The sequence below is a fragment of the Mus musculus genome, chromosome 1 (assembly GCF_000001635.26).
Source record: "Mus musculus strain C57BL/6J chromosome 1, GRCm38.p6 C57BL/6J".
NCBI lineage: Eukaryota > Metazoa > Chordata > Mammalia > Rodentia > Muridae > Mus > Mus musculus.
In genome coordinates, this window is record NC_000067.6 from 100777065 (window position 1) to 100784356 (window position 7292).

A 7292-nucleotide genomic window follows, 5' to 3' on the forward strand; every position below is an offset into this window, starting at 1 on the left:
GCACCAGGATGCAATAGTCTCTAATGTCTTTAAACACTGATGTCAATACACAGGGGGTCAATCCAGTGCTGCAAGCCCACCACTTATTGGGACCAGGTGACAAATAATAAGTCAATTTGGTCCGGGGGCTCTCATAGGTAACATTACACAAGTGTCGATGACTCAGAGGCACTTTCCCTATGCATGTGCCTCTGCCAGATACTTCAGTGAGGGTGAGTGTGTGGCTACGTCCCCAACTGCAGTGATCATGACTGGTGGTATTATTATAAGTTCCCATTACTTTCATCCCCTCGTAATAGGGAGGTCCAGATGTTAGACACAGCCAGCAAGACTTGGTGGCATTGGGATTGGTACCATTTAACACAGAGAAAGCTCCTTGGAGGAGGCCTAACAGTCTTTGTCGGGTGGGTGATAGTTCAACTTGCTCTGGGGCTATAGAGTACAGAACAGGACTCGAAACGTTTTTCTGTGGGGAAGACATTTGGTGAGTCTTTTGAGTGTGGGGTAAGGTCGGGGCTGGTCTTGGGAGAAGAGGTCGATTTGGCTCAGGGAGCACCTTATTAGGGCCTACTGGCAGGGCCGGAGGACTTTCACTGTTTAGACAGACATGGAGCAATGAACCAGGTCTACTACCATAATTGTAGAACACAACTCCCCAGGTCATGCCTCCAATCCACTGGGCAAGAGCATATTTTTTCCCATGTTTGTGAACTGCAGTTTCACATGGTCTAAATCTGTAGACTTACATTCCTGATTTCTGTATAGCCTCATTACTGCATGCTTGCCTGGCCCCTTATTTTGAAAAGAAAATTCTAATCCATCCCCAGATGGCTCAACGGCCCATTTCCAATCTCCATCGTTTGAGGTAACACAACTCCATTGACTGCAAAAGTACCACCTAGGCCTCCCACACCAGGAGCTGTTAAGGTGCTTGGGGCAGCTATAGAACCCATAGCTTCGAACCACATTAGGAGGAGTAATCCTGGCTGCAGGAATGATTTGGCGGAGGCAAAAATACAGGGTTGGCCACCATGCCCCCGGAGGCTCTAATTTTGAGGTGGCAAATAGTATTTCCCCTGATTGGGATAACACTTGCCAAGTGAGAGTCATAGGCTGGTGTGGGTTGTCATTCTTCTCTTTCAGGATGGCGGCGATGACGTAGGTGTAACTTAAGAGGATTATCAGTCCTTTCCAATTCCCATTCATCTTGAAGTTCTCCAGGAGCTCGCTTTACATGAGAGGAGTGAATCCAAGCAGAGATGCCTTCTACTTTGACAGCAGTGGGGGTGGTCAGTAGCACCATGTAAGGGCCTTTCCAACGAGGTTCTAGATTGCCAGCTCGATGTCATCTGATGAGAACTGTATCTCCCACCTGGAACTGGTGAGGTACCATCAAATCTCCTGGTTCATAGGCCTCCTTGAGCTGCTCCCAGGCAGTGTTTCTGACCACTTCTAGGGCTTTCATGCGTGTAAACAATGAAGAACCAGGGTTAAATTCTAGAAAATCTATCACTCTCCCTACTTCAGTGAGCGGGGGAGGCCCACCGTACAGAATTTCATATGGAGTAAGCTTAAGTTTTCCTGGTGTGTTCCTAACACGGAACAAAGCAAAGGGAAGGAGGGCTGTCCAGTCATTCCCGCCGGTCTCTACTGTCAATTTAGTCAAGGTCTCTTTTAGAGTTCTATTCATCCTTTCTACCTGTCCTGAACTCTGGGGTCTATAAGCACAATGTAATTTCCAATCAATCCCCAGTTGGATGCCCAGTCCCTGACTTACCTGGGCAACAAAGGCGGGTCCATTGTCAGACCCTATTACCTTAGGTATTCCAAATCATGGAAAAATTTCTTCTAGGATTTTCTTAACCACAACATTGGCTGTTTCCTTTTTTGTTGGGTAGGCCTCCACCCATCCTGAAAAGGTATCTATAAAAACTAAAAGATATTTATTACCATACTTAGCTGGCTTTACTTCAGTAAAATCTACTTCCCAATAGGCTCCAGGGCGATCACCTCGTAGTCTTCTCCCTGGGGGATATCTCGAATGTCCTGCATTAGTCATGGCACACGGTACACAGCTCTTAACTACTGCTTCTGCAACATCAGAGTCTTAAAACATAAAAAGCAGATGCTTTTACCAGTGTTTGCAGGTGTTTGACTCCCAGGTGGGACAGCCGATGTATATTTTCAATAAATCTCTTCCCTTCTTTTTGTGGTAATATTATTTTACCATTAATGGCTGCTCGTTGGCTCTGTGAATTTTTTGCAGTAAACCCTAAATTGTCCATTAGTTTTATATCTTCAGGTATATACTCAAAACTCTGGCTACACAGTTCCAGTTCTGGCAGAGCAACTTTCTGGAAAGGTTCTATCTGTTGAGTCCTGAAGGGCAGAATCTTAGGGCCGAGTGCAGCCTGTTTAGCTTTAACATCAGCCATATTATTTCCCCTTGTCACAGCATCATGTCCTTTTTGATGTCCAGCACAATGTATAATGGCCACTTTGGCAGGCAGATAAATAGCCTCAAGGAGGCTCAAAATCTCCTCTTTGTTTTTTATGTCCTTGCCTGCTGACGTCAGCAACCCTCTTTGTCTATAGATGGCACCGTGGACGTGGGCTGTAGCAAAAGCATACCTGCTATCGGTGTAAATGTTGATGGACTGCCCCTCAGCCATCCGAAGGGCCTGGGTCAGGGCAATTAATTCAGCTTTTTGAGCTGACATACCTTCTGGCAGGCTGCCAGCCCACACGACTTGCTTACCATCTACCACCGCTGCCCCTGCCATCCTCTTACCTTCTACTAGGAAACTGCTTCCGTCTGTGTACCAGTTTGGAACACCTGGCCACGGCTGGTCACGTAGATCACTTCGGATCCCAATTTCCTCCACAAGGATGTCTGCACAGCAGTGAACGGGTGAGGAATCATCCGTTTCAGGGAGGAAGGTGGCAGGGTTGAGAATAGCGGGGGAGCAAACACGACCCGTTCAGTCAGCAGCAGACTCTGATAGTGAGTCATCCGGGCATTTGTCATCCATTGGACTGGGGGCTGACGGATAATGCTTTCAAGAGAGTGGGGGGCTACCACAGTTATTTACTGTCCCAGAGTTAATTTGTCAGCATCCTTAACGAGTAGGGCTACTGCAGCAACGGCCTTTAAACATGTGGGCCATCCGCTGGCCACTGGGTTCAGCTTTTTAGACAAATATGTCACCGGCCTCTTGCACGGCCCTAGATCCTGAGTAAGAACTCCTCTGGCCACCCCTGCCCTCTCATCAACATAGAGGATGAAGGGCTTGGTTAGATCTGGCAGTACCAAGGCTGGCGCAGTCAGTAGGGCCTTCTTAATATTTTCAAAGGCTTTCTGATGTTCTGATGTCCATCTAAATTCTCCACTTTCCTTGGTCAGGGGGAACCAGGGGCAGCCAGTGTTGCAAACCCAGGTATCCAAAGTCTGCAGAACCCAGCGGTGCCCAAGAATTCTCTCACCTGTCTTGGGGTAGCTGGTGTTGGTATTTGAGTCACAGTCCTTTTTCTAGCCTCTGTCAGCCACCGTTTTCCATCCTGGAGGATATATCCCAAATAGACTACCTCCATCTGACATAGCTGGGCTTTTTTAGCAGAGGCCCGGTAACCCAACTCACCCAGTTCTACTAGCAATCTCTTGGTCCCCTGCCAACATTCTCTCTCCGTGATTGCAGCAAGGAGCAAGTCATCAACATATTGGAACAGGGTTACCTGGGAGTTTTCAGTTCGGAAGGAGGCTAAATCTCGATGTAGAGCCTCATCAAAAGGGTGGGGGAGTTTTTGAACCCCTGGGGTAACCGTGTCCAGGTCAATTGTCCCGTTTGTCCAGTGTCAGGATCTCTCCACTCAAAGGCGAATATGGGATGGCTAGAGGGATGTAACTTCAGGCAAAAGAAAGCATCTTTTAAATCAAGTACTGTGTACCATTTTCGCTCCGGAGGGAGTGAGCTGAGGAGGTTATAGGGATTAGGAACAGTTGGGTGAATATCTTGGACCCTCTTATTGACCTCTCTCAGGTCTTGGACTGGTCGCTAGTCACTCGTGCCAGGTTTTTTTACCGGCAGTAAAGGAGTATTCCAGGGTGACTGGCACGGTACCAAAATACCTAATTGTAATAGTCTCTGACTATGTGGCCTGATTCCATCTCTTGCTTCACGGCTCATTGGATATTGGCGCACTCCTATAGGGGTTGCATCTGTCTTCAGTCCCACAACCACAGGGGGAACTCTGACAGCCATTCCCATGCCTCCAGTCTCTGCCCATGCTCTAGGGAAAGCAGTCAACCAGTCTTTTAGGTCTGGCACCTCTGTTTGCTTTATGCCTTCATGCAATCGGTATTCTTCCTCAAGCTGCAGGGCTAAGACTACGGAGGTGGGAGATTCCCAAGTTACTCTCGGCCCCTCTTGGGTAAATCTGATCTGGGCCTTTAATTTAGTCAGAAGATCTCTTCCTAGAAGCGGTGTGGGACACTCAGGAATGACCAAGAAGGAATGACTCACTTGGCCTTTCCCCAGATCTACAGTGCGTGCAGTGGTCCAGGGGTATTGTTTCTGACCAGTGGCTCCAATCACTATGGTTCTTTTATTTTTTAGTTTTCCCAGTGGATGTTTCAGCACAGAATGCTCTGCCCCTGTATCAATTAAATAGTCCGTGGGGGTCCCCTCCACCATCAGGGTTATCCTAGGCTCGGGGAGGGGGTCCGAGCCCCGTCTCCCCTATTCATTATCTTTCAGAGTCAGGGCCTTAGGGGCCCTTCCCTTCTTTGGACATTCCTGTGCCCAATGTCCTCTTTCTTTGCAATAGGCACATTGGTCCTTCTCTAAAATCTTCTGGACAGATCTTCTTCCTCCAGATCTGGATTCCTTGTTGCCCAGGTACCCTATCTGTCTATTCTCTGGCCTATTCCTTCCTTCACGTTCCCCTACTACTGTGGCCAAAATCCTGCTTAGATTCCTCTCCTGTCTTCTTTCCCTCTGTTTCTCTCTCTCTTCTTCTTCTCGCTTTTCCCTCTCTCTCTTCTCTTCCTCTGTTTCTCTCTTATGATACACCTTCTCTGCCTCCTTAACTAAATCCTGTAAAGCCATGGCATGTAATCCTTCTATTCTCTGTAACTTTCTCTTAATATCTAATGCTGATTGTCCTATAAAAGCCATTGCAACTGCAGCTTGTTGGCTCTCAGAGGTCGGGTCAAAAGGAGTATAGCGTCTATAAGCTTCCATCAATCTTTCCAGAAAAACAGATGGGGGCTTGGTAGGGCCCTGCATCACTTCCCTTACCTTAGCCAAATTGGTGGGGCGTCTCGCCGCTCCCTTTAGACCTGCGACCAGAGCCCGGCGGTAAACTGCCAGCCTCTCCCTACCTTGAGCCGTGTTGTAGTTCCAATCTGGTCGATCCAGAGGGAACCCAGCATTAATCTCATTAGGTAGGTTGGTTGGGGCTCCATTCACTCCAGGAACATTTTTCCGAGCCTCCAAGAGAATGCGCTCTTTGTCTTCAGTAGTAAACAGAACCTGGAGGAGCTGCTGACAATCATTCCAAGTGGGTTGATGAGAAAACATGAGAGACTCTACCAGCCCCACAAGGCTGGTCGGATTCTCAGAAAAGGAGGCATGGTTAGCTTTCCAATTATACAGATCAGCCGATGAAAAAGGCCAATATTGGAGGGTCTTCAGAGACTGCGGATCTGTTGGCGTGTCACCCACAGCCCGTAAAGGAAAAGCAGTAGTGTCAGGAACTCTATTTGCTGGGGGACTCTGGGCTCTTCGGCTCCGGGTCCCAGATGCTGGCCCTCCTACTGCACTGGCAGCAATCCCAGAGCCTGGTGCAGGGACCTGCGGAGGCAGAGTATAGGGAGGAGGGGAAGGGGACTCTGGCCACTCGGGAGGCCCTTCAATTTCAGGATAGATCTTGGGGGGAGCTGTGGGTTGAAAAGGAGGCTCCGTTTCGGGTGGAGCCTGTGGTTTCATTTTTGCTTCTTGTAGAGTCAGGACTCGGGAGCCTGACCTATGCTGGGGAATCCATGGTTTTATCCAAGGCAGAGGATTCTGGACGAGGTCCTGCCAAACAGTAATGTAAGGCTGTTGAGCTGGGTGGGACCCAGGTCCATTCTGAAAGACAATGGCTTTAACTTCAAAAATGAGAGTCAAATCAAAAGTCCCCTCCAGTGGCCATCCTACATCAAAAGCTGGCTACTTGGAGATGCAAAAAGTATGCCAAGGTCGTTTCTTAATTTCTACTGAAAGATTATGGGCCCTTGATCTAACTTTAGTCCAGTGGTCTAAAGTCAAACTTAGGGGGGTCGTTATAGTCTGTCTCATTGTTGACACTACGTAAAACACAAAACAAACACAAAAAACACACATACACACACTGACAAGTACCTGAAAACAGACACAAAAAGCAAACACACACTGACAGATACCTGACTTCCATCAGACAAAACCAACTCAGAAATACAGATGGTCGAGGGAGTATACTCCCCGCCCCAGACGGACTCCTAGAGTCCTTCCCCTCTCTCAGGGCGTCCCCAGAGCGAGCAGCAGCCGGTTATTCCAGCACATCTGCTGTATACACTCAGTGTCTCATCCCGAGGCAAAGGTCTCCGTTTCTCACGAAAAGTCGCGGCTGCAAATTTCAGCACAGAACCTAGCCGGCTTACAGAAATATTTTTCGACAAAAAAAATCTCACCTCCAAGTGGGTCTTCGGAGACGTGGGTGGTCACGCCAATCCCGGGACGAGCCCCCAAATGAAAGACTCCAAGAGGAGCCCCTCGCTCAGGCCTCAGGACAATAGCAGACACCCAAGAACTCACGACATACCAAGCTTGTTGCAAACCACATGAGGCTTTATTCAGGGAAAGCCAGAGCTCTGGGGACGACTCATATCCCATGCAGGGGTAGAGGAGTCGACTTTGAGGGGAAAGAGTTTCCAGTTTTTATAGGCCCTCAGGGGGGAAAGGAGAAGGGGGAGATTAGGGGATTTCCAGATCTAAACAATATCTAGTCTAAAATGATTGATTCCTCAAGAAATGGGTATGGGAGGGAAACAAGGAAAGAATCTAATGAAGGTGCAGCAATGGGCACACACCTGGTCAGAACATTGGCAGGCACACAGGTTCGAGGAGTGGCCAAAGCATTGTGCACCTTTATTTTTCTAAATCAGTGAAGCCAGTTCTACTAACAATAAAATCTATTTTACCAATTTCAGGGCTTCTATGACCTTTTACATTCTGCCAGGATCTTTCATTTCTATGTAACTGGGGAGGAATTTA

General features: G+C 48.1%; 1 pseudogene; it reads right to left on the bottom strand.

Moving 5' to 3' along the window:
• Positions 1-785: 785 nt before the first annotated feature.
• Positions 786-6338, bottom strand: Gm46243 (annotated as a pseudogene).
• Between the last annotated feature and the right edge of the window lie 954 nt (positions 6339-7292).